This window comes from Neopelma chrysocephalum, unplaced genomic scaffold, assembly GCF_003984885.1.
Source record: "Neopelma chrysocephalum unplaced genomic scaffold, ASM398488v2 Primary Assembly neopelma1_43, whole genome shotgun sequence".
NCBI classification, from domain to species: domain Eukaryota; kingdom Metazoa; phylum Chordata; class Aves; order Passeriformes; family Pipridae; genus Neopelma; species Neopelma chrysocephalum.
The window spans coordinates 14619796-14647533 of record NW_020897702.1 but is presented as its reverse complement, the minus strand read 5'-3'; the positions used below and the strand labels follow the sequence as shown (position 1 = coordinate 14647533).

At 46.8% G+C, this 27738-nt stretch overlaps 1 long non-coding RNA gene across 1 annotated transcript; it reads left to right on the top strand.

The window, feature by feature from the left end:
* On the top strand, positions 1-22860 carry LOC113964757. The gene is made up of 4 exons (XR_003533284.1): positions 1-28; positions 15060-15193; positions 17760-17810; positions 22777-22860. It is a non-coding gene; the product is annotated as an uncharacterized LOC113964757 (long non-coding RNA).
* The last annotated feature ends 4878 nt before the right edge of the window (positions 22861-27738 follow it).

Here is a 27738-nt window from a genome sequence, read left to right as displayed (position 1 = left end):
CTGCCAGTGCAAGAAGAGACCTCTTGAGGTAAGCTGGAAATGGAGTGCTGTTATTTATTTATCCAGTGGTGGCCAGAGAGCAGGCATGGGGATGGCTGTGTTTGGTTTTGCTGCTGAACTGACAAATTGAAGGAGGAAAGGAAACACACTCCAATAGGTATCTAAATCGATGTTAGTTTTCGGTGGTGGTGGTTTTGTCAGTAAAATGACGAAGTAGAGAACAGAAAGTTCTGTTCAAAAAAAATGTTGGATGGGGCTGGAGGTAACAGTTTCATTTTGGGTGCCAGGTAAAGGAAAATAAGGGAAATAAAGGGCTCATTTCACAAAAGCACTGGAGAGGTGGCAGCCCTTCTCCCCCTCCCCACCCCCTGCAGCTTTCAATCCGTCCCTCTCCTTCTCTTCCTGTGCCCAAGAGGCAGCAGTGCAGCACCCCACCAGTGCTCAGGGTAAGGACTAGCTCCCATCCATCTCCTCCTTGAGCTGCCCCACGAAGTGAAGTCCGGAAAGGCTTTGCTAGGAAAAGTGTCTGTTTTCAGACAGAATATGCCAACCACAGTGGGCTGGCCTTTTTCATCCCGTTGCCTGATGTAACCCTCTTTCTCCATTTGTCTGCTTTTTTGGGGGAGTGCAGTGCTTGGAGCTGGGCAGATGTTTAGCAGAAGACCTTTCTCCCACCAGTTCAGAAGGACTGATAAGAAGGACAAGCTGTGAGGAACAGGAGTGTTGTCCTGAAGGTGTTTCAGTGGTGCATTTTCATTTGTGAGGATGGACTCATTTGGAGCCAGTAGGGAAAAGCAGTCACAGCCATGTGGTGTTTTGCTGCCTAGGCAGAATGTGGATGGGCAGAAGGGCTGAGCCAAGTTAGCATAGAACATCCATCATCTCTGCATTTCAGTTTGGCCACAAGCTGTTAAACATCCACTGGAGCCTGGAGCCCTTCTTGTCTCCCAGAGCTGAGTGGCAGAGAGGCTGGATGGTGCAATCCTGGCCTGGGACATGCAAATCATGGAAAATCCATGGAGAACTTCCCCCAGGAGTAAAACAGTCCATGCTATGGCTGGGAAAAAACACTTCTAGCTTTGTGTAGCTTTTGTTCCCCTCAACTTCACAGGAGGACCAAATCTCACCTTTGTATATTTTTATTTATTGATTTTGCTAGAAAAAGAATTAGAATTTAAGATCATAACCAAAGGGTTAAGGTGCTGATTGCTGCTGCCTCCCAGGTGGTTTTTCCACACACGAACTAAAAATTCCAGCCTAAGAAACTTTTCCTGGCAGAAGTTTTGTTGAAAGTAGTACATTCCTGAAATGAGGGAGAAGGAAAAGAAAAGATCAGTTGATATTTTCCAGGGAAATATTGATTCCTCTGGCAATTCAGAGGCCGTGGGGTGGGCACAGAGGCTTCAGGAGCTGCTGCTGACCCCCATGTGTGCAAGTGTTGGGTCGACAAGGCTCTTCCATGGGCAGGGAGCATCCCTGCAGCCTCTGTGGGTCCTGGCCACTGTGGACACAAATGACAGCCCTTTGGAAAACTTCAGAGATGTGTGCAGGCTACAGTGCTGAGAAAAAAATAGCAGTGGAAACCCCACTGGCATGGCCCAAGCCACAGACAGCCAAGAATGAGATGTTACAGCTTGCTCAGGGGGGAAAAGAGGTAGATTTGGTTTCCTTCAGTTTCCATACACAGCGCATATGTAAAGTTTCATCCTTCATGAAAAAATCTTGAAGAAAAAGCCTAAATCTTGGTGTTGCAGATAACCCAAGCTGTACATTCAATGTGGTTCAGTGTCCCCATAGGTGAGGAGAAGGTGGGCTTGCAAGGGACCCTGTCTGCTTGTTGGAGAGAGATGAGGCTGAGATATGGAGGGAAACAAGGACTGCCATAATTTCTTGGGGGGAGCTTGAGTTAAGTGGCTCCTGGAAGGAAGGAAAAGGGAAAGGGCAGCCTTTGTCACACCATCTTTTGTAGAAGAGCCATGGAATTGCTCCATACCCTAGAAGAAAATACCTCCAATTTGCTCAGCCCTACCAAGAATGCTTCTAGCATATGGGTTGCAGAAAGAACAGAAAAAGGCATGAGAGCAATTTCTTTCTTTGGGGGAGAGGGAGTCAGGCAAAAATTAATATATTTAATAGGATTTAAAGTTTATTCTTCCTTTAAGAGTGGTAGCAAAAGAAAACCCTAAACAACTCTCTGAAAAGAGTTTATGTCTACAATATTTCTGATTAGACAATTATAGTGACCAATGTGAGTAGGACTGACTGTTAGAGTGAAGTGCCTGGTAAAGCCACAGGAAGCTTTTTTAGTTTATTGGCAACATCACAAACATGTCAGTACTAATGGAGGTGTCTTCTTGGCTATTAAGAAGTGTAGGGCAGTTACTGTGTACCATACAGTAAAAAGAAAGAGCTATTCCCATCCACTTACTTTGGTCCATCATCTCTTAAAGTCAACAGGGAGAACATCATTGACTTGACAAGGGCTCTCTTTGCCCCACACCTGAAGCTGTTTCCATTTGATAATTTCTACCACCAGTGTTGGATTGCTAATGAATTTTTCAGTAATATGCATGTGAAAGTAACACTACCTCAGGGGATGATTAAGTCACCTGGTGTCAGTCTCCAGGATGCAGCTGGACACATCCTGTTAAGCACTGTTCTTCCGTAATTGACCTGAGCAGACAATGTTTATGGTTGTTCCTCACCGATAATTCATATTGGTTACACGGCATCAGTGTGTTCATCAGAGTCTCTTGTGAATCATCAGGCCATGGGGTGGATAGTTGTTACTTTGTTTCCTTGATGAGAGTTTAAGTAACAGGCACAAACAAAAACCCCATTACTGCTTCAAAACACAAGTCTAACAAATACTCAAGTGGTAACGTGAAAGGAAAGGAGATGACAGCTGGAACAAATGCTACTGCAATGTTGATACTTTTCCAGTGGCAACAGGATTTTTTCTTAAGCAGCAAGTAGACCTGGCTGGAAAATGGCATTTCTCTTTTGTGAGCTATTTAGAAGTTTCAGCTTTTGGGTTTGTTGTGATGTGGAGCAAAACCAAGATCTTCTCCAGTTTTTCACAAGAACTAAAAAGAATGAGGCAGGGGCTTGGTGACAGGGACTGAGCCACCACCATGCTGTACCTAAGACTGGTGGCCAAACCCTTGCTCGGTGTGATTAGTGGTGGGGGTTATAATTGTGCCCTCCTCATGCCCAGTGAGCAGTCCTGGCTCACCTGTGCCAGTGGGCAGAGGGGACCCTGAATCAGGTGGACCTGAGCCCTGGATGCATCCAGGTCCTTCTGCAACTAGAGGAGAGACCTGAAGAGGATGTGGGCTGGAAGGTGACCACAGCATCCCACTACACAGTTTGCGGGGAAGGGCAGGCAGCAAGCAGAAAATCAGGAGAAAGCGGTTGGTGGCTGCATTTCTTTGATCTCACTGGAAGATGTTAGATGCCTGTGCCATGATTGACTCCAAAGGCAGAGATCACACCCTCATAAATCAGCACCAGACTCTTGGGTGTAAGGTGACAAAAGAGATTTGTTTTTCTTCTCCCTACCACCACAGAAGGACTTTCACATTCCATTTTATGTGGTAGAAGTGAGCAAGCTTGCAGCTTGCTGTCATATTGGGGTCCCATTTGGTCTACTTTTTAAACATTCCAGCCTACCAAAGCAAGACTTGATTTTCACTCTTTCACCTATGTGAAATCATCAGTGAACATCCATCTATGTGTCTGTCCCAAAAAGTGTGCCATGAGGCCAGCTGGACAGTCAGCCAGGACCCAGGCCCCCCACACTGGCACCTCCTGAAAGCCAGCATCTTTCACTGGCAGAGCTGGGATTGGGGTGTCCAGTGCTGGGCTCCTGCAGCCAGGAAAGGCATGCAGGTGCTGGATGAGCTGGGATTGAGCATGGGCTTGCCCTTGGATGGAAAAATATGGGGCTGGGGGAGATCAGGGCCACAGGAAGCTGCAGGAAGCAAAGGTTCCAAAGCAGCCCTGAACTGAAAGAGGAAAAATGTGAAGCCAGACCAAGTGTGGAATGCCATAACCCCTACAAGAAGTCAGATAAGGAAGGAAGGACAAGGCATTATTTACACAGGCCACTGAGGTGTGGTTTGGTCATTAATTCTTCCCACAGTCACCAGTATCATCACCGCCTTACCAACCCCTTTTCTGCTCTTGTCTGATCCTGGGGAAGCAATTCATTGAGATGCTGTTGGATTCCCTCTGTATTTTTCCTTTCAGAGCTCTGATTTTGTTTACCATAGAATGACAGCCCCAAAAGCAGCTTTCTCTGAAGGGACAGCTGTAAATATTTTATGTCTAACTCAGTCTTCTGAAAAATACTGCAGCTTAAACAAGAAGTTTAAGTGTTTCACACCTGCCAGCAGAGATCCTGCATGAGCCTCCATTGCACTGAAGGATGTACTTGTGTTTTGGAGCAAAGAAGTTTCCTCAGTCCGCCCTGTCCTTCACCAGGGAGAAAATGACATTGATTATGGCTGTGTTGTCTATCAGGGTATCAATGAGACAGAACTCCTCTCTGACTCCCACCACTGAGTAACACAAGTGCTGCCCATCTCCACCTGCCCCACAAGTAACCTCAGACTCTCTGCTGCCTGAGGTTGGCCTGGGACTTATCTCCTTCCTACCATCCTTCCCTTCTCTTCCTGTCTTGGCAAAGATAACCCAGCAGTATTTCTGAATGAAATAGCATTATATGCATGGCACGGTCTGGGCATGGGGACAGGAGACAAACCAGCCCTCAGCCAAGAGACTCCACTGCTACTCAAGAAGCAGCAGTGCAGGAGCCCACCAGTGTTCAGGATATGGGCAATCTCCCAGCCTCATCCCTGAGCTGCCCTGTGAGGTGAAGCCCAGAAAGGTTTTCCTAGGAAAAAGTGTCTGTTTTCAGATAGAATTTTCCAGCAACAGTGGGATGGCCTCTCTCATCCTGTTGATTGATGTGATCATCTGTTTCCATTTGCTCCACTCTTTTGGGGGGTGCTGTGTTTGCATCTGGGCAGATGTGTAGAAGAAGACAGGCCCTGTTCTGAAGACCTTTCCCCCATCAGTTCAGAGGCACTGGTGAGCAGGACGAGGTGTGAGGGATGGGAGTTTTTACATGGGTAAAGTTCAGGTGATGTGGCTGGAGAAAGAGCAGGAAGCTGGTGATATCCAGCACCATCCCCTGTCCTCAGCACAGGATGGGAAGAGGGGAAAGGTACCCCTTTTGTGAGTAAACCCTTCTGCAGCAGATGCAACACTGGAGAATGACTGCTCATCTTGCCTCGCCTCGACTTACCTGGGAGCTTGGCTTGGGCTGAAAATATCCACTCCATTTGTCTTTGAGGCAGATCGGTGCCACTGGCTGTAAATCCACTGGGAAGCTCGTGACTCACAGCATAAGAGCCATGGAGCGCCGTGAATTACGTGGCACCAGCTGCTCACCTTTCTGAAGGCAGTTTTGGCTCTCTGGGATGTTTGCGCAGGAGCAGATGAGCCTGTGCCATGGTGGGGTGACCACAGCCCTGCACAGACATGCTGGGAGAAGGGTAAGTGCATGCTCCGAGTCAGCAGGCCTGGAAAAACCATTAGGACTTGGTGTTACTGTAATTGCAAGCCCACTATGTAGGAATTTTTTTGAAAAAACAAGCCTAAACCAAAGTCTCCATTACACAAATGTCCATCAGTTGACTTCTGCCCAAGCAGAGTGGTTTCTCCAAGTTTCTCTCACTACGGAGTTGAATCCTTGTGGTATCCTCATCCTCAGGACGCAGCTTGGTGCACCAGCACCTCAGAGGCTTGGTGGGAGAGCTTTGACACTGCCAGGGCTGCTCCTGCTGCTTTGCAGCTGCAGTGAGCGAGCCTGGATGTGAGGATGGCCTTGGGACATACCAGCACAGCCAGGGCTCCTCTCAGCTCCTCACCTGCACACAGGTGGCAGCACAGCCAGAATCACTGCTCCACACACTGCCTGCTGCCACAGCATGCTGGCAGTACCCAAAATGCCTCTTGCTAAGAGTTTGAATGCTTTTTCCTTTGTGGCCAGAGCTGAGATATGCTTTTAGAGGAGGTATAGGAATGCAGGATATCTGACGGTCTTTGTTAACCCAGCTGATATCTGCTGCTCCTGGACCTGCTGGCTTCCTGAATACACAGGCAGACTGCAATCCACCTCATGCCTGGCAGCATCCCAACCTTCCCTCACCACATGAAGATGCCAAACACAGCTAGATACTGACAGAGGCATTAAGCACTACTGGCCAAAGCTGGAGTAGGGTGATAAAACCAAGCCCCAGACTTGGCTCAAATGCTGCACAGCACATTTCTCTTTATCATTCAGTGCACATTGGTGCTTGAAGCCCTCTTGGCCCTGGGAATGGGAGCTGTTTGAATCCCAGGTGTGAGGTTTTCTGTCTAACCTGGTAGCTGGAAGTACTTAACAGCTGAGCTCAAAATTTTGAAATAATTTCCTGAGTACCGTAAGTCATCAAGAGAGATGATTAATGGAGCTGGTTTTTCAGAAGATGGAGCAAAACCCAAGATCTGTTCACATCTGCCAGAACTGCTTGGCTGCCTACGCTCAAGTGGGGTTGCTGCTGTCATGTAGGATTTAAAGCTTCGCTTCTGAGCTGTCCTTGTTGTAAGTCATCTGGGAAAACTGGCAACTTTGAAAAAACATTGCAGAGGTTGAACATCTGCTGGAGCCATTCTCACTATGGTAAGACCATGCTTTTCCTTGTGAGAAGGTGGTGTAATCAAGGCTCCTTTCACTGTTTGCTCTTCATTTTTGGCCTTATTTCCTTCCTTATGCTTAGTACAAGGGCCTTCTTTGGAAAACTCACCTACGTGGTATTCCATTCTCTCATATTATTTATTCCTCTTCTGAGACTGCCTGAGGTGGCATTTGATCATGGCAGACATTCCTTTCCTGGTATCACTTTCCCCAGGTGCTTCTGACTCAACGGAAAACCCAGGAAGACACCCACCATCCTTATCAAGATGTAACTAGCCCAGACACTGCTGCATCACATCATTTTTTCATTCTGTGTCACCGATGACTCAGTCTTCATTAACAGCAGTCATCAGGGACTATTTCACCCTACATTTCCTCCTGGCTAGAGGCCACCCCATAATCTGTACAGCACAATGAGCTTTGGATTGACTCTTCCAGTGCTGTGGTTGCTTTTGAGACTGTGCTGCTCCTTCTCCTTGATACTTCCTGCATGTGGTGCTGCAAACTGCTGAGGAAGGCAGGAAGTGGACAGCCTAGCATCTCCACTAGCTTGGCATTGGGGACATAGGGATTAGCAATGCCTCTGTTTGAGGACATCTTCTTGCAGGGCTACTGATGACCATTGAGGGATTTATATGGCTGCTTGGGGTTTTTTCCCCTCTGCCGTTCTTCTGCGGGTTACTTTCCCAAAGATAATTACGTGACTCAGGAAGACAGATGCATACCTTGCATACTTGTGGCAACCATAATATGATAGGTGGTGTAGAGCATTTTGAAGCTCTTTGAACACACAGGAGCAGCTGAATTCCCGTAACTTACCTGCCCAAACCAAAGCAAGTCCAGGCAATGGCTGCATAGTTTTTGTGGAGCTCTTACCCAACAGAGGACAAATATTTCCCAGGAAAGCTTTGGTCTTGCAGCATCGAGGCACAGACACTTTTTGTTACCAGAGAAATCACGGGTGTTTTGTCAGGTAAGATTTACCATTTCTACTTTACCATTTCTTTAAAGGTCTTGTCTGAACTGAAGCTGGAACAGGAACATTTTCTCTTAGGACTGCAAAAAAAAGGCAGTTGTGTGTTTTCTGAGAGGTCATGGGAACAGCACAGAGAAATTATTCTCTCTTAAGTAGATAAGTGATTGTTACGGCTAAAATAACCTGCCAGCTAATTGCTTGTGAAGATAACTGGCACAGCTGAGGTGTGATGGTGTTTGGAGCTATTAGTTTAGTACAGCCAGCACTGCAATAGACACAAAGGGAGACACAGGCTTTGCTTCAAGCACTTTAATGTTTGAATTGTTGAGTTGCAATTCAATTCACTGATTTTGGAAGAAAACTAGAGAATTAAGAAAGAGAAATTTTATTCCATGTGGTGACTTGGAGGATCTTAAACCCACCCCAAATCTGTGTAGATACGCACACCCAGCACCTCCTGTGCTTTGTAATCAGAGCAGTGGTCCTGGAGCACTGCAAGGTAGACCCTGGCATCCTGCCATGCCTGTAGGCTGGCTGGGACAAGTTCGTGAACTCCTTTGGGACCATTTTGGGGGGTACACTTGCTCAGAGGTGAGAGAAAGAGCTTGGCTGAAATGGAAGATAGTATTTTCCAAGGTTTTCAAGATTTTGTCTGGTTCCTGGTTATGTGTGTAGGTGGTTGTTCCTAGGTAGCGATGAGCTCGTCAAAGTAAATCATGACATGTAAATAGGAATGTATTTATTGATTTGCCTCCTACCTTTATATCCAAAAAGATATAGAGAATAGAGAGGAGCTTCTAGCACCCATCCTCAGCACTGCAGGTGACCTGAAACTACCCACTTGCCCCCTGAGACCAGACTGGGACAGGTCCTTCGAAAGGGCTTTGTCAAACAGAAAGCTTATAAAAATTGCCTTGGGGTTCCTGAGCAACGCTGGGATCCTGACTCTGAGCCCCTTCCTGCTCTGGTCATCCTTATAGGCCTGAACCAAGGCAGTGACTATGCTTTGGGGAAAGCTACCTTTGGAGGAGATTGTGTATTTCCCAGCTCCTGAATGTTTTTTTTGTCAGGGCAAGGGGAGCAATACAACTTACAGCTTGCCCTGACATGTGCCTGCTGTGTGTAAACCCGCAGCTTTTATAAAAAGGGCTCCGGTCCTGGGGACTGTGGAGCCTTCAAGTGCTTTCTGACTCTGGGCTTCTTCTTTAGCTATCGTAAGATCAGATTAATGATGTATTAGTTCGAGATAACTGCCATGAGATCATATAATTAGCTTGTGATCATGCTCTGTGCCAGCTGGCCGAAACTCGATGCTTTTAAAAAAAAAAAGGTCTTTTAGATTAACTACAAATAGAGCTTTCTGATTGATGACATTAACAAATAGTTCATTAGTCACCTTTTGGGCTAATTAAAGGGGAGCACATCCAAGGCATAAAGAACAGCTGTGGGTGATTAAAGGCAGCCATCAGGCTGAGCTCTGGGGTATGGGGGAAGCAGTTTATTACTTTGTGCCTTTTGCTGTGATCATCGTGTTCCAGGTTAAATGAATTTGTAATGTCCCCTCAAAGGCCTGATCCTGCCCTGCTCAGCTCTATAAGGCTCGTCAGACCTTCTTATTCCCGCTCTTGTTGCCCTCGGGGAGATGAGCAGCTGCAGGAAGGCAATGCCTTCCCAGGGCAGCCATACCTGCTCAAAAGCAGCTGCTGCTTGCCCAAGTGATGTGACTTCTTCTCGACACTGCTCTCTCATTCTGCACACATGGCCTTTTTGACACAAAGGTTTTACTCTGAGCAAAACTACGAGTCAGGGGATACTTTAACTTCTCTGGACTCACTGTGAGTAGGAAGAATCTGGATCATTGCGTAGGCGCCATAAGGACATTTATATCACTTTGGTGAGCATGGGGCTGGATGTTCCCAGCTCGTGCCTGATGAGAAGAAGGCTGTGTGGCTGTCCCTATGTTATTGCAGGGTACTGGAAACATCCCAGGGAAAGGCATCTGTCTGGTAGCATTTCATCCCACATATGGCTGTTGCAAGGCTGCTGTCCCAGTCCTTCTCCCACAGTCTGGCCAAGCTCTCTCCCTCTCCTCTAGCTGGACAAAGCTCTTTTCTTCAATCCCTGCTTCCTCTCTTAGCCTCAGGTCTGTCTTGGCTGCCCACCTTGTCCCTTTGGTGTGGTTAGTATCCATACCAAACCCCACAAATTGCTCGGAGGCTCAGGTTAGGGTCAGTGCCCTCTCTTGCTGGAGAACACACTAGCAATGCCAGTCCCCACCATAGGGTTTGCAACATGAACAGAAACAGATTTTTCTCTCCTATCTCAGCCTCCCTCACTAAACTAATACCCAAACCCACTGTCCTCAGTATCCTCCCTGCTGCCCATCTGCCAGACCTTCTGTGGCTTGTGACCACCTCAGCTGTTGTGTAGCCTTTTTTCTTGTCACAGTCCCTCCCAATGTTCAATCTTACACCAGACTGCAACAGGCTGATGGTGACTCTGCAGTCACTTGCCCTGGCCTGGCCACCAAGCAGTGTGGTGGTGTTGCTTGGGGCTGCTATGGTCCCAGGAGCCAGCTGTGTACACCCCACAATGCCAGGCTCGCTCAGGACAGATTCTGCTCGGAAAGGTTCATATATGATCTCTTCCTAGGTGTTACAAGGGGTTGGAGAGGTTGTTCATCTAAACAAATAAATCATTGAGTGCAAAGGGCTCCAGTGTGCGACTCTGAGGGCTCAGACCAGCAAGGTGGTGTGTAAGTATCGCCAGCCCTAAGTGATCACCACCTCCAGCTGGTCACCAGCTCTAGCAATATCTGGATCAGACTGGACTGAGCATCTCGTGAAACTGTGCAGTACTTTGTTCCTCATGGAGAAGGGGAGAAGTAGCTGAGTCTGTGTCTTCTGGAAGATGCCACTGAATTTTACCCCCAGTCAAGCAGGTGGATGGTGTTAAATCTCTGCAGTCGGACCACATGCAAGGAGAGATGATAACTCTAAGAGATGTGATATCCTTTGTACAGCATCTGCAACTCCACTCAGCAGCACCTGATTTTGGTGAGCCACGTGGATGAAGCCAATTTTGAGGGCAGTGCTTGTGCAAACACTGCCAGCCTTTACTTGTCCTCCAGATCAAGCCCCTGCATGCTGTAGCATTGAGAGTTTGACACTTTAATCTCTTGTCTGCCTGGGTTAGTCTCAGGTCATTACCTTTTATTTTCCTGCTGTTCTGGCCATGTGAATTCTGCAGTTTATGGTATTAAAAAAAAAAATTCCCTTTTCAGCTGGTGAGCGTCCAGAGGAGCTGCATGGCAGATTGTCTTGAACTGGAAATGCTCCAGAAAAGGAGCTTAACTGGGGCTTGTGCTCCGACAGCCACTTCTATCAGATTAAAGGGGTTGTAAAACTTTGCTGAAATGGTCATTACAATATTACACAATTTTTTTCTGTGGTTTGGAAGAGATTTGCAGGTTAGATTGAAAATAGTGCTTTGTGATCTGCATGGGTGTTATTTAGGTATAGTAAAAACTGTGGAATGAAAGGGGTCTTAACTCATTCAGCCCCCTTTTTTTTCTTTTTATATTGTATCATGATATGACAGAGCAGGAATGTGAGTCTTTTCTCACCTTGTTTTTCCTCAGAGGACTGATGGGAACTGTAGGTGTGTAAAACAAGCCCCCCTTGCCTTAGGAGGAGACTGAGAACCTTCACGCAGACCTTTTGTCAAAATCTCACATATGACTTGTCTTCTTTTTGAAAGACGGAGGTACCAGGTGTTGATTATCGAATGCAGCAAGGCCAAGCCCTTCAAGCAGCTGCAGCTGCTCATGTCCCAGCCCTTGTGAGACACCAGGTTGAGTGGCGATGCATCCTTCTTCAGTTCTGCATTTTACTGAGAGGCCTATTGTATGAACGTCAATGCAGCTAGTGGGCCCTGTTCTACGTTTATACCCATCACTTTGCCTCCCATCCCATCCTGTTGGGCAGCCACAGCAGAGGGTGGGCATGATGGATGCTCTGTGGTGAGACAGGGACCACAAACCCATCCCTGATCCTGTGATGCTGGCTATGAAGACCTGACACCACCAGGTTCTGCTGTGAAAGGAAGTGATGGATGCCCCAAAACTACAGCAACGACCAAGGTTTATGGTCTTTTAGGTGTTTCTTATTGCTGGTGTTATTGCTCCCAAGAAATTTTGACCTTTGCTTTCTCTAATATTGGTTGGACCTTATGTGTCAGTGAAGTCGGAAGGTTTTACATTTGCAACTAATTTTCTGTGTGATGGGAGCTCAGGACTCGTGTCTATACAGTTTCATGTCTATATGGTTCTGAGCAGAGTGAGACAGCAGGCAGAGAGCTGAGGTCTGTAGGTCTGCTTTTTCATTCTTTCAGAGAAATGAGTAAATATGGAAAAGCCATTTTATCTTCTATGCTACGTTGTTAAATTGCCCTTTCCTTCTTCTCTCTTATATTGAATTCTCAGACAAACCCCTCCCTTGGCAGGTAAAAAGAAGAAATTGCCAGCAGTACACATTGATGAGATGCTTTTCAGTAGTGTAACTGCACAAATAATAGGTTTTTCATTTCAGTGGCTGAAGGGAAAAATTGAAAATACTTTTTGGTTTGGGTCACCCCCTGAAGGAGAATGTTTCTTTTCTTCTTTGATTTCTTTTTCAAAAGCATTGCACGAGACATTGTGGTTTGAGATTACTTACTGCTTTTCATAACTTAAAAAAATAGAAGAAAAAAGAAAATAAAAGCAAACTAGGTCACTTTCAAACCAAAAATGGCATTTGAAAGAACAACAAAAAAAAGTTTTATTTTTTAAATGTCAAAATGGAGCCTTGCTGCTCTTCTCAGAATTTTTTTTTGTTCTCTTTCAGCTAAAACTAATTATATATCCACCTTGAATTTGCCTGAAGTCTCAGTACCTCTTAATTGCACTTCAGGTGAATTTACTACATCAAAAAAACTCCAGTCCAGCTCTGCCTGCACACGTAGTGACCTGTCCTGCTTGCTGCTCAGCAAACACATAGAGACAAGTATTTAATTCTGCTTAATTAAGGTGTTGAGCAAGAGACTGTATGAAATGACCTGTTGCAGGCCTGGCCAACCAGGGAAGCACTGGCACAGTCATGGTTCACGCTGGTGCGAGTTGGCAGTGGGCTGAGGCAGGGCTTGGGCTGTGTCGTACCGGGAGCCATTGGGGCAATCTGTCCACGTGGGGCTGCTGTCCCTTCCTGCAGGCTCTTCCCCCCACCCCACCAGGTGCAGCATCTCCCCCCAATAGGGTGGTAGCTAGAAGGTATCAGTGCTTGGGAAATGCAGTGGCATGGCTCAGCCGTGCTTTGCTTCTCTGTGGAGATAGGGCCCCCTCTTTCTTTACCTCATTTCCCAAGGACATGGTGCTGGTGTGATGGTGCCCCTCCATCAATATCTGCCTGTTCCTCCCAGGAGTGCCTTGAATTAGGGTGACAATATTAAATTACAAAATAATTCCTAGAACAGGTGATGAAGAAAATCAGAGGCTGAGATGACCGGTTGCTAGTGTGGTAGGTCTCATTTGGCTCACCTCACCATGAAAGCAGCTCTACTGGTGCCATTTGGGGTCTTGGTTTGCTTCAGATAGTGCCAGGGAAAGTCCTTGTTGCCACCTCCTTTTCATATCTTACCACAGAGGCAGAAATGTTTTACAGTAACCTGTTGTTACATCCCAACACCGTGGTGTTCTTCCTGATGCTGATGCTAGAAGGACTTTCTTGCCTCCCAGATCCATGTAATCCTGAAGACCCTGGGATGCATTAAATGCCCCTGTGTGCTTACCCCAACAGGGATCATAAAACAATAGAAACATAGAAAGGCTTGGATTGGAAAGTATCTTAAAGATCATCCAGTTCGAACCCCACTGCCATGAGCAGGGATGCCACTCACTAGATCAGGTTGCTCAGGACCCCATCCAGGCCTTGAACACTTCCAGGGATGGGCAGCCACAGCTTCTGTGGGCAACCTCTGCTAGTGCCTTACTACTCTGTGAGTAAAGAATTTCTCCCTAACATCCAATCCAAATCTCTTCTCTTTTAGTTTAAAACCATTCTCTCTTGACCTATCACCATCTGCCCAGGTAAAAAGTCACTCTTTCTCTTTTTTATAAGCCTCTTTTTGGTACAGGGAGGCTGCAACAAGGTGTCCCCAGAGCCTTTTGTTCTCCAGGTTGAACAACCCCTACTCTTTCAGTCTGTCTTCATAAATGAGATGCTCTAGCATGGACCCTCTCCAACAGATCCACATCTTTCTTGTGCCAAAGACCTTAGAGCAGAACACAGCAGAACAGAGCACACACTCTGGTTGGGGTCTCATGAGGGCAGCGTAGAGGGGCAGAATCACCTCCCTCAACCTGCTGGTCACACTGCTTCTGATGCAGCCCAGGATGCAGTTGTCTTGCTGGGCTACAAGCACACACTGTTGGCTCATGTCCAGCTTTTTATCCAAGAGAACCCTCAAGTCCTTTTCTGCAGGGCTGTTCTCAATGAGTTATTCTCCCAGTCTCTACTCATGTCTGGGATTTCCCAGATGCACAGGTCCAAAGAGTTAAGGGAGGAAAAATATCTCCATGTGGATTCCCAAGTGCAGCAAACCTGTAGGTTGCACTGAATGACTGATAGTTGGGAAAATAATTCAGTATCTACACCAGAAAGGAATGTTTTAGGGTAGGGAGCTCCAGCTTAAACTGCTCGATAATCTCCATTGTTCCCTGGTAGCTCATAGCACCACTCCAGGGTTGGGGTAGCTGCGAGAGCCGATGGCCAGCAGTAGCATTGGCTTGTAACGTGTAACTGATCATAACTCCCAGCCTGCAACTCCTGTCCACAGAGGGGCTGGGATGTGGGAGCAAGGACCACCACTCCTGCTCACTCCCTTCGCTGATCAGGACCTGATGGCTGGGCATGTAAAGCCAAGACCCACATCCCTGATAGATGCCCTCATGAAACATCACCCTGCTCAGAAATAAACCCCTATCCCTGCAAGTATCATAATGGATTAGGAATTTCTAAGTGTTGGTCAGACTGATAAGAGAAAATGTAAGAGGTCCAATCATTGTTGGCCTTTTGACACAGCAGGGAGACTTGTCAAGGTGATAAGCTGAGGCTTGGCAGAGTCAGCTACTCCTTGATCCAAAAGTTCCCTGCGAGGCATGTGGATTTTTTCTCTAATTTTTTTATTAATTTTCTTTTTTTTCCTGTAATATTGACATTTTCCACTGTTGAGGTAAGCTTCTCACAGCTGACCATGGTCTAGCAGCATGACAGACACTCAGAGTATCTTCTGGTTATTCCCCAGAGAGAGCAGCAAGATCTTGCAAGCAGATCTTTGGTGCTGTGGATTGGAGATGGACCTTGGTGAAAACTGGAAGCTGGATGAAACAAACTGGTTGTCTCATGGTGGGATCCACCCCTTTTCCAGTGTGAAAGGAGGTAGGATATAATTGCTGATTTTTAATCCACCCGGTGAAAGTGCTGAGAGCCTTCTCAATGTGCTGCTACCATGCACTGTGCTTGCAGCGGTCCCAGAGGTTTTGCTGGGCTGTGTCCAAAGCAAGGCAGTACTAGGTATGAAAGTGGGAAACCTCTGGTCCAGTCACATTGCCACAGGCACTTGATCTGTGGCTTGTTTTCCTTCTCTGAAGTGGCCATTTGCCAGAAAAAAAAAAAGGTCCCACCATCCATCTTTTGGCAAGTTAATACGCCACCTGTGCTGGATGTGACCACCCTCACTCTCCACAAGCAGGACTCTGTAGATGACTGTGGTTGTGGAAGAGTGACAGGAGAGCTGATAAAATGCTCTCTTCTCTCTTCAGTCATATTTGTGTGGGACAATTTAGGATGGCTGCGGGGATACATGCTGTCCCAGCAATGATAAGGGGACTGAGGGCTGTCCTAACTGGTGCTTCCTGTGCAGGACCATTCAAGGTTTCAGCTCACCTCAGCACGGCACAAGACCTCCCAGCTCAAGGCTAGGGTTTATTGCTCTCCAGAAACTGTCAGTCTCAGGAAAGTTCTTTGGGGCAGATACAATGGGAAGTAGCCAGCAGACCTATTTCCTCTACTGATTACTTTCTACCTAATTTCCAGCCAGCTGCTTTTATTTGCTTTTTAATCCCTGTTTGATCATTTGGCAGGAGCAGCCAGAAGTACTCCCTGCTCAGCCCCAGCTCATTTTTATCACCAGAGGTCCTTGTCCCTTGGGCCAGCACAAACTGCCCCTCCATGGGCAAAGCTCCTTTTTTGTCTGGAATGTGTTGTGCCCCGACTAAAACCAAAATAACTACAGCCTTCCAGATGGCAGCACCTTGGGAACGGAAACATTTTGCTTTGGCAAAGTGCTTGCTTATCTCCATCTGTTTCCTTTGGCTTCCTGCTGATAGCCCAGATGCTGGGGAAAGGGGAAAGGGATCATCCAAGATGCGGCATTGCCTGCTTTTCCACAAGAACTGAATTAGAAAAGTAGCTTTATGCTTTTGAACCCATAAAGTAGATTTATGCAGTTGAGTCTCCCCCAGACAAGCACCACTGGGCAGCAACCTTATGATAGCACATCTTCTGCTTCTGCAGGTACCCTGTGCAGGGTGCTCCCAAGGGACCAGCACAGGGATGCTTACTGCAGTCCACCCTTTTCCCCCATTAGAACAATCTCTGCTTCTGTTATTTCTTATAAATCTTTGCTATGTGCGTGGTCTGTGTTACTGTTTATAGAAGTAGTGGTCAAATACCTGTTGAATGCAGAATTGCACTGTGCTTGTGTGTGTAAAGGCAGATGATGGCAGAGTCACTGCCACCAGGAGTTTATAAAAATCCAAAACAGTCGAATGTAGATATATGTTGGCTGTTGGTGTATGCAGCCCATTGCTCTCCTAAACTAGTGGCTTACAGCTTTTTCTAACTGGTGGGCCTAAGATCATTTTATAGCATGGGGCAATAACTCTTAAGTAAAAATTGCTGTATGGTATATGCACCTTTTCTTCTTAAACATTCTCCTGGAACCCCTAGGAACATAGGGGTCCACAGATTCCAGACCAAAAGATTTTTAAATCTGGTCCATGCATTGAAAAAATGTCATAAACCATAAAGGAGAAAAAATCCTGAAACATCAACCCCCCAAAAATCAACAGAAAAGACCCCACCCTCTGCAATTTTAATTTTTTTTTATTTGCATTGAGTTTTTGCAATTTAGCATAATTTTTCACATGGAAAGAAATGTTTGAAAATAACAAATTTCCCACCAACTCCAAGGTACAAATGGCATTCTACACTTGGCCACATATTCCTCTGTGGCTGCAGATCTTTCTGGCAGTGAGAGATCAGTGTGTGCTGTTCTCTGCAGCTGAGAGCAGACAAGAATGAGTAGGCTCATTATGGGATTGGTTTGGGATCCAAAATAATCTTGTACAAGCTTTTGGTGAGAAATGTCACCAGCTCAGGGCTTTTCAGAGCCCGTGGTCTAACCTGCCACAGGCACTGAGTTACAGCAGTGCTATTATCAGATGACTCAAGGGTTTGCTCAGCCTCTGAAAAATTCTGGCCAGGGCATTTTCCTGTGCCTGCTGGTTAAACCTGCTCCAGCTGCTGTTGTTGGAGTAGACTGTAGCATGCAGGAAAGCTTTACTGTGGGCAGAATGCTCCTGGCCATGCCCTGAGCGCCAGATGAACTAGAGAAAGGGAGCAGAGAGCTGTGGCATGGCAAAAAGAGGAGCACTGCTGGGGGATCCTACTGAGGGCAGAGGTGGGGCAGAGGAGCTCTTGCTCTTCAGTGATGCTGGAAAAGGCATAAGGGTTCTTCCTGACAAGTCTCTGTCTTGACCTGATTCTGCAGTTTTTCAATAACAGATTTAAAAGAAAACCCACAACACACACATGGAAGCTGTCAGGGTAACCGGAAGCAGGCTGAGCTTATCTGCAGTGTGATTAAAACAGTGTTTTCACCCCAGCTCTCCCCATCTATCTCTCAGCTGACCTTTCTGAACATTTGTTCTTCTTCCCTCAGACAATGATCTCTCCGAAGGTGGTCCAGCCCTCTTTGCTCTGGATCAGCTGGGTAAGTCCATACATGATACATTTTCCTCTCTCTGTTTTTTTCTATGTTGAGTAATTAGAAGATGACTTAAACAGGGCAGCTGCTGAATGCTTTTTGCTGCATAAATTTATCAGCACTGGTGCCTCCTTTCTGTGTTGCTTTTGAATGTCATCCATCAGAGGGATGGAACAGCTCAATGCTAGATATGTTTAATACCTTTCTGCATTAAATTGATGCAGGGTTTTTTCCCCTGGGAAAAAAGCTGTCACCTTTCTGATGCAGAGCACTATAGGATGGTGCTGCTTCTTTTCTGGGGGTTTGAGCTTAGCCCGTAGCTGGCACTGGAGCTTCTGTGACTTTCTGGCACCTTGCAAAATGATGAGGGATTTTTTTAACCCCAGGAAGCAGAAGTAGAGGTGTGCAAAGCAAGAGTGAAGACAAGACATTCAGGGAGAAAACAACCTCAGATGGGCAAGGGAAGCTGAAGTCTTCAGAGGTGAATCCATGGTAGAACCCCACCTGGCAGTGATCTCCATTTAACCCCAGGGCCAAAGTCAAAAGATTTTTCAGGATATGTTATGGGTGCTTGAGGTAAGGTAGGGGTGAGGACTTGAACTGCAGGATGGGAAGCTTCTGAAGGATGGCTTCTGGCCACGCAGCCGTGGAATTCTGATGTGCAAGGAAAAGGCAAAGTCACAGAACCACAGAATGTGTAAGGTTGGAATGGATCAGAGTGGAGTCATCTAGTCCAACCTTCCTGCTCAAGAACAATCAATTGCACAGGATTGCATCTAGATGGTATGGAATATCTTCAGGGAGGGAGACTCTGCAACCTCTCTGGGCAGTCTGTTCCAGTGCTCAGTCACCAGCACAGTAAAGAGGATCTTCCTCATGTTCAGGTGGAACTTTCTGTACATAGTTTCCACCCATTGCCTCTAGTCCTATTGTTTGGCACCACTGAAAAGAGCCTGGTTCCATCCTCTTGATACTCTCCCTTCAGATCCTTCTAGGCATCAATGAGGTTCCCCCCTCAGTCTTCTTGAGGCTGAACAGGTCCAGCTCCTTCAGCCAGTCCTTGTAAGAGAGATGCCCCAGATTCTTAATCCTCTTCATAGCCCTCAAATGGACCTGCTCCGGGAGCTCCATGTCTCTCTTGTACTGAGTAGTCCAGAACCAGACAAGCCCCCAGGCCCTCCTGAGAAAATTGGTAAGGCTGGAGATGGAGCAGCCTGGTGGGACCACTGTGGCACACCACAATGTCCATCACCATAATGTGACCAAGCACTAGCCCTTCCTACCAAGGAAAAGACACCTTCTGCTTCACTTTCAGGGCAATGAATTCTCCATACTTGAAGATATTCCAGAGCTGTCTGGAGATGGACCTGGGAAACGGGGTCTAGGCGGCCCTGCTTGATCAGGGGGTTGGACCAGGTGAACTCCAGAGGTCCGGGCTAACCTCAACCCATCTGTGATACCGTGACTTCCCTATCACTCTTGAAACCCACTTTGTTCCCAGTAAAGATGATCCACATGCACCCACTGGGACGCTCACCACATATGACACTGGTGGAAACTTGGGATAGGAGGGTAAAACTGCAGGAGCCCAGAGAGTGATTTTTATTGTGTATAACTATCTCCAATGTCTATTTCTGTTGCTAGGAGACAGATTCTTGAAAGAAAATCCTATAAATACAAAAACCGCATGATGCCTCACTGGTGCTAGAATGGGTGGCACATCCTGTGTTGTCCTAACTGGCAGTTCCGTACACTTGATAGTATTTTAAAGGAGTCTGTGTGAACTCTCTCCACTTGGTGTCAGGATAGAGACTGCTCTGACACGCATTCACCCAGAGGAGTGTCTTTACAGGGAATGGGAATAAAACCAAGAGCCTTCCCTTGGGCACCTCATTCATTACCCGACTGTGGTTAAAACAAGTCAAGTAACTTTAAAATGCATTTTCTGTGACAGAACTTACACCAGCTCCTTTTTTTTCTCTTGATCTTCCTTGTCTTATCCCTTGAGCAGTCCCTTTCCTCAGTGACATGTGTTCATTTCTCCTAACCTTGACAAACCCTCCAGGTCTTAGCAAACATATTTAGTGACAAATCAAGATTTGGTTGATTTTAATTGAGTAGCAAATAAATGCAGTAGCAGCTAGACAGATGATTTAGATGTACAAAATGAGGTGACCCCTGGTCAAGGGGCAGGACCCTGGAGGGGTAGGGATCAGAGCTGACACATGGGACAACTGGTTGCTGGCATCCTCCTTGTGTTAACAGGGAAACAGTCTGTGCCATGCAGTATGATCCATTGCCTTCTGAGGTGGTGGTTGGCATCTCCCAGGGCTTCTGCACAGCCCTGCTCCCATCTGAGGGGCAGGAGGATCTCCTCAGACACCACTTTCCTCTGCTCAGCAATTTAGATATCCCTCAATCTGGAAAAGATTATTCAAACCAGTGTTTGTATCACCTTACATTTCCACTCTGCTTTCCAAACATAGCACAAGATGTGATTTCTCCATCCAAGGTAGACAAGACAGATAAAGGATGTGAGATAGCAGAACAAGTAATGGAAAACTGATCTCTCCACTTGCCTCCCTCCCAGCTGGTGAGTTTTCAGCTGGATTAATCTCCCTGACCCAAGTCAGGCGCAGCTGACTAGTCTGTGGTGCCAGGCAAGCCAGGCAGTAAGAGCAAGCACATTTTGGAGGGGAAGAAGACAATGCCACCCTAGTAGCAGCTTGGATTTATGCTGTGTTGAAATGATTGTGTAGTCAGAGAATACCAGGTCAAAAATATTCACACTTGGTCAAACCAGCCACCTGAGCAACAGGAGTAGAGGAGCAGAGAATAAAGCAGTATTATAATAACAACATCTGGAGACAAAACATCAATATTGTAAGAAAGGATCATCGGGATAAAAATCACAGAAAGGCAGGTCTGAGCAGGACTTCAGGAAGACAGCTGCACTCCCCTCCTGCCTGAAGGCAGGGCTAGTGCCTCTTGTTCATTCATCACCTTGTGCGGAAGACCAACCTGTCCTTGTCCTAGCAGCCCTCCCAGGCAAGCCACTCCAGTGCTTCACTGCACTGGAAGCATTTCCTCAGTGTCTAAATAGATTTCTGTAATTTAAGCCAAAGGCAGGAGTAAGCAGAGAAAAGGCCTTCCACGGGTCATACTGAGGGTTTCTTGCCTACTTTGGAGGGACTGAAAGGGAATCCAATGGAGGATCAGTGAATTGTATCCCTTTTTCCTGCTTATGTCTTCCTTGACCTCTAGTCCTGTGTCCAGCTTTCTGGCAGCTTCTCCCAGCTTGCTGTACCCTGCAAATATAAAAAGATGTGCTTGGATTTTGTGTCCTTTATGGAGATGCTGATCGGGACCAGATTCATGAGAGGGCTTTTGTGTCACATCCTACCATGGGTAACTAACCTCTCAGAAAAGTTTTGACCAGTCATGCACCCATCTTTTCATATTTTGTTTTAGTCCAGGTGTTCCTCTCTTGCTTTTAGTGATACCATATGACACGGTATCCCAAGCCTTACTTATACATCAACACATACAGCATCTGCACCTTCTTGCTCATCTGCAAGGTTTATTACCTCATTGCAGAAGATCAGATGAGTCTGTCTAGCTCTGTTCTTGCTGAATTTGTGCAGGATGTTATTCATACTCTCCTTTTCTACATGTTTGCAAAAATTTTGGTAATTCTGAAACTTCCAACGATGGAATTAACAATGACTGAAAAATCACTTCTTGACTCTTCTTTCTGTCCTTGTCTTAAAGACTGGTGCTCTGCTTGCCCTGCCTAACCTTTGGAAACTTCTCTGTGGTCTGCTGCTGTGTAAGTCAGTGCATGGTCCACCTGTACCTTGAGCAGTGAGCACATTTCTGAGATTACCTGGAGAAGTACCAGGTAGGGAGGCAAAGGGGACTGAGGGAGAGAGCAGCTTCTCCAAAACAGACACTGAACAAACTACAACTGGATGTTGTGGAAAAGAGATACTTGAAGGAAGATACAGCAGAAGTACAAGAGATATGAATGATATAGAAGTAAATAAGTGCAAGAGAGATGATATAGAAGTAAATAAGTGCAAGAGAGATATGGGCATAATGGAGATAGTCTAGCAAAGAGCCACAAGGATGGTGAGGGGACTGGGACACCTCTCCTTGGAAAAGGCTGAAAGATCAGGGTCTCATCAGCATAGAGAAGGGATGGCTCATCAATGTCTATAAATAACTTTCAGGGAGGTTGTAAAGAGGTCAGGATCAGACTCTTTTCCATGGTGTCCAGTGCTAGGACCAGAGGCAAAAGGCACAAACAGAAACACAGGATGTTCCCTTTGAACATCAGGGAACACTTTTTTACTGTAAGCGTGACCAAGCACTGGCACGGGTTGCCCAGGGAGGTTGTGGACTCTATTCTTGGAGATATTCCAAAGCCGCCTGGACATAGTCCTGGGAAACAGGCTCTAGGTGGCCCTGCTTGAGCAGGAGGGTTAGACCAGATGACCTCCAGAGGCCCCTTCTGATCTGAACCAGTCTGAGATTCTGTGGAATAAGGAAAGTACCCAAAGGAAGTACATTTTCATGCAGTGCAAAATTCCATTGTGCAGCTCGCCACCACAGAATGTCCAGGATGCCAAAAGTATGAACGGGCTACAAAGTGATTAGAAAACATTTCAGAAGAAAGGTCTATGAAGGGCTCTCAAATTTGATGATGTGGCTAAAACCTCTGGCTCAGGAAAGGAAACGAGATCATGTACTAGAGGAAACAGCACTTGCAATGTTCCTTGTATTTTCTCTGCAGTCATCTACTGGAGGCCACATCAGACAGAGGACACTAGGAGCTCTTAAACTTTGCAATAATCCAATGTGGTCCTTCTTGTATTTCCTTAGGTCCACGGTGTCCAAGAAGAATCAAAAAACGTACAAACCCATACCTTCTCTTTCTTTCCTTTTTTCATTTGTCTCTCCTTTCCCACAGCTTTGGCTGTGGGATTTCAGAAGATATGAATCAGATGGTGACTGTTGTGTTCCTTTTTTTCTGTGAATCATTAAAACAGAACATTTCACACTTGCTCTGTGGCCCAGCACAGAAATGCTGCATTGTCTCCTTGGCAAATCCTGAGGTGGAATTTCTGGCTGTGGAGAAAGTGATGTCAGGGAGAGAAAAACTCTCCCAACAGGGAAACGTGCAGACTGCTTTTCTGTCTCTCTCTCATGTTTGGCATGTCTTCTCCCCATCTTCCATTCCCTCATCCCTCCCCTCTTTTTCACCTCCTTCCCACACCACTGGCAATTTTTCTGCTTGCTGTTTTAAGATGATTTAACTGAATATCAGAAAAAAAGAAAGAAGAATGATTGAAAAATGCAAGGTGAAGGCCCCCAGCCTTGAGTAGAGTAATGAGAATGTGATGAAATAATAAAGTGGGAGAGGAGGGCATGAACCTCACCCTGCCAAAATCGAGATGGAAATGCTTGTGTAGGAGATGCAATATCTCAGTGGGAACCCCTAGGACCTGCGCCTCACATTTCCCGGCAGCCGACCAGAGGAGGGATTAGCTGGCTGTGCTATTTATATGTTCACCCTCAGCACGGTGAGCCTGCTGGAGGAGGCTCCCCACAATAGCAGCTTGCAGGAAACACTGCTTTGGTGATACTGTGTGCCTGGGGAATAAATACGCCCAGAAATGAAATCCCATTGGATAAATAAAAAGGGAAGGAAAGAGAAGGCCCTGGTCCCTCCCTGTTTGTTCCCACTGCTTTGTAGCCATCCAGCTGTTTCTTTTTCTTTGTTGTCCTGACCTCATCCCATATTGGAGAGAATCCAGAGAGCGAGTGCTCTGCTTAGCTGTCTTCTGCCAGAAACCAAAGAGCTCAAGTTATTAGAGAAAAATGAAAGCTCTTTGGCAGAACTGCAAAAACAGATGTGTAGATATATTTCTGCTGCCTTCAAATACAATGCTACCTGTGAAGAGTGTATCAGAGGAGATCTGATAAATAAACACAGTTGTTGTTGTTGTTGTTGTAGAAATCTTAACGGTGGCTAATAATTTACTAGGATGTGTTTCTTTGGGGCTCCCCGAACCACCAAGTTCACTGGCTTCCAGGTTTCAAATTGCTTAAAAACTTTCTGCAGATGTGGTTTAGAAAGTGCTGCTCCAGCGCTGCAAGAGGATCTGCCTCTGCTCAGTAGTTAGAGATGCTTTAGGGATGGTGAGAGTGGGAGATGTGTCTCAGAGGGGTAGGTGAAGCCTATGAATACTAAGAAGAGATAGGGTATTGTCCACGTGACATAATGGTAAGGGCATCTTTCTTGTCAAAGGCTTTGTGGCTTTTATTTACTAAATTTACCTGGGTAAAAGTTTCTGTGCAGTGTATTTCTTGATTCAGCTCTTGCTGTGGTCTCAGAGTTCGTGCCCTTCCCAGCAGTGGTGTTAACAGGGCCATCAGCCATCATTAAAAGCAGCAGTGACAGCAAGAAGTGGAATTGTGTGCAGGCATTTGGGGTTGCTGCAGTGTCAGGCAGAGCAGGACAATTATTTGTTTGCTTGCAGCATTAGGAATCTGTGGGATTACATGCATGGTTGGCCGCAAATGTAACAAGCATCAATACCCCAATGCACTCGTGGTTTGGGATGGCCACATCCCTTCTGCAGGGCCTCAGGGATCCGGCCCCGAGTCTGTCAGTAGCAACTACTGAGAGATCCCCAGTCAGCAGGTGTTTGGGTTGGTGCAGGGATGCTGAGTGATCCAGGGGGCTGCTAATGGCAGAGCTATAGTGGCACCTGGAAATGCTTCTCCCTTCCCATTCACCTCACCAAAATGCTTGGGAAATCCATGAGAGGAGTTTATTTTCCAAGGCAGGATATAACAGACACGGGATGCATGGATGACGTGTGTCCATAGCTACAGGGAGAAGCAGGAAGGAGGCAGTGAAAAGAGATGGCACTGTCAGCTCCACCCTGCTGACCTGACAACTGGAGTTGTGGTGGCACCTGGCCCTGGTTGAGCAGGTTAGAACCAAAAAGGCTGGAAGAATTAATTTCTTTCCTTCCCCAAATATATTAGAAGAACCACATCAAACAAACAAACAAACAAACAGACGAAGAAATATCAAAATAGTGGAGCTATACCCAAATTGGGGAAACAATATATTTTAATATATAAATAAATAAGCAAATTAATAAATTAATATAAAAATATATTAAAATAATGGAGGTGCAAAGGGGAGAAGCTTGGCTGGTGGTTGCCTTGGCCTCCTCGGCAGACACAGCTCCCCAGATGTTATCAGATGTATCAAATCACAAGAGATTAGGGAAGTCCCTCTCCAACCTGTTGTCCTTTGTGACCACTTATGAGTTTATCAAATCAAAATGGAGTTGAACAGGAAAAAGGATTTTGAAAATCATGTGGAAATACACACCAGGAAATGAATAATATGGGAGAAAATTGAAATTACACTCATTCTTCAGCAGAAAAAAATGATCTTTTCCTTGGAAACGTAACAGCATGGCTCACCAGGGCCTTGCAATGCTACTGAAAGATAAGACAGCAGATAATCCTTTTTCTTGACATATTTGTTTCTCTAGCATTGAAATAATCTCTGATCGCCATGCAGTAGCAGGTGAAAGGTGAGTACAGACTTTGGGGCCAGTATGAGAAACAAAATAAGCCCTTGAACACGCTGGACTCACTTGGCCAAAGGCAGTACAGCCAGATTGTCCCCAGTTCCCCATGACAGAGACTGGGAAGCAGAATAACCAAAATAATGTGTCCCATTTTGCCCAATCTAATGATAAAGTTGGAACATGACAAAAAGTAGCACTTGAATTGCTACTTTGAATGGGGCTCAGACAGCAGCGCCCTCATCCCATTTCATCCACCGCTGTGAACAGGCACCTGACAAGCCAAGGGCAAAATTTCACTTTCAGTAACAGCTGAGCTGGTTCATGGTTCACCTGTGTCTATAAGCAAAGCCAACATATATCTCTTGGGAATTTAGGAGAGGTCAGCTATACAATCTGAAAAATCCAAGGCAAATTCCTCCAGGAGACAGAGATGTCTAATTATCATTAGGTTTTTGCAGAGAATTTAGGCATTCAAAAACCTGAATTTGGGCTTAACTTACTCTCAAATACTCAGGGTATCTGCAGGTGACAAGGGAAACCGAACATTCCTCTCTCATCCAAGTCTGGTACCCTAAGCACTACTAGCCTGTAGTTTTTCCCCTGAATAGGTCAAGGATGCAATAGTTCCCCTTACCCCCTCACTGCAAACAGCAGCATATTTGCAATTCACTGGTCCCCTGCTTAAGTTTAACCCCAGCCTGTAGTAGGTGACCTCAGGGAGACAGTTAATAGATGCGTCAGTTTCAGAGACACCCACAGGGACAGCACCACTTTGGCGTGCCAGCATGGAGGCAGGGGCACATCTGAGGGTGCTCAGCTCACACCTGAAACATCATTCTGGGGTAACTGCTGCCATGGAGATGCACCGCTGAAACATCATTCTGGGGTAACTGCTGCCATGGAGATGCACCGATGCGGGTACTGAGGAACCTGATTTCATCATCAATGTTTTTTCCTCCTTTACTTGTTTCCCATATACTATAGCTTTCCCATGTCTTGCACCTAAGCAAAAGCCAAACTCTGAGCAAAGCTGGGTTTTGAAATTCAAAAAAGCAATGCCTCAGATTGCTGTGATTTATAGCACTCTCCCAGTGCCTGGAGCTGCTAGGAGTCCTCTCTGCATCTATCCAGCCCTGTGGTTATGGTACTGGGCCAGCTCCTGTCTTGCTGTGCCTATTCACAGAGCTGTAGTGGTACTTCCTGTGTTCTTCTTCAGCCTGTTGCTGCATTTCTTTCTACCTGCTTTTATCCCTTTGGCACAGTATTTAGGGGGCAGAAGCCACCATCAGTCCTTGGGAGAAAGAAGTACAAATTGAATGGATAATTCTGGGATCACTGGGCAGCTTGCTGGACTGAAGGATCTTGAAGCACTAAGATGGGGAAACCCAAGCAGCGTCCTGTCAGCACCAGTTGTCCAAAAAGATGCCTACCCTGTGAGGCAGTGCTGGGAAAAGGGTATGGCAGGAGCACCCAACCCAGTCTGTGCCCACACAGCTGCAGGGATGGGAACAAAGTGTGGTGCCAACACCCAAAGAGCTCTCCCTCCATGTTCCCTGCATCAGACCCTTGGCAGCAGGGCTGGAGTGGTCTGAGGAGACAGAGCAGTGGCTTGCTCCAGCCCTAATGAACACATATCCCGTGGAGCTGGGGTGCCAAACTACAAAGACACCTTGAGCTGGCAAATGTCCTGCGTCCCCATTATCGGAGTGCTTGTGTTTGGCATCAGCTGTAAATCCTTTGACACTGAAGGAGATGTGCCCCTGCCGCTCATGTGAACAGGTGTGATGGAGCAGGTGGGCAGCAGGGGAAGGGACTGTGCTCAGGAATGCAGGGTTGGTTTAGGAGGGGAGTACTGCCCCAGTGATATACCGCCCAGTCACTCCTCCAGGCACAGGGAGCAACTGAAGTCCTGGGAGACGAGGAGGATGCCCGGGGTTGATTCACTTGACTGGGGTAACCCCCATCAACTGTCCCGCGAGGGACCAGGGAGCCTGTGGCGGTACAGAGGACGGGATTTAAGTCTCGAGCATCACCAGGCATGAGGCGGGGCCGCCGTGCTGCCACACAAGCTCACCCCGGACGCACTCAGGTGTCTTCAGTGGCTTGTCTGGGGCTGCGGGGCTCCAGCAGAGAGCTCTTGGCCCAGCCTGAGGACCGGAGCTCCCTGCAAGCGCGCCTGCCCCACTGCCTGTCCCGGACAGCCGGCAGGAGGGACCACTGCCCAGGCGAGTGTGAGCAGCCTCCCCGCCCCGCCCCGGGAGTGCCCGGGCCGCCCCCGAGCCCGCCCCCTCGGCTGCGCCCGCCCCCGCCTGTCC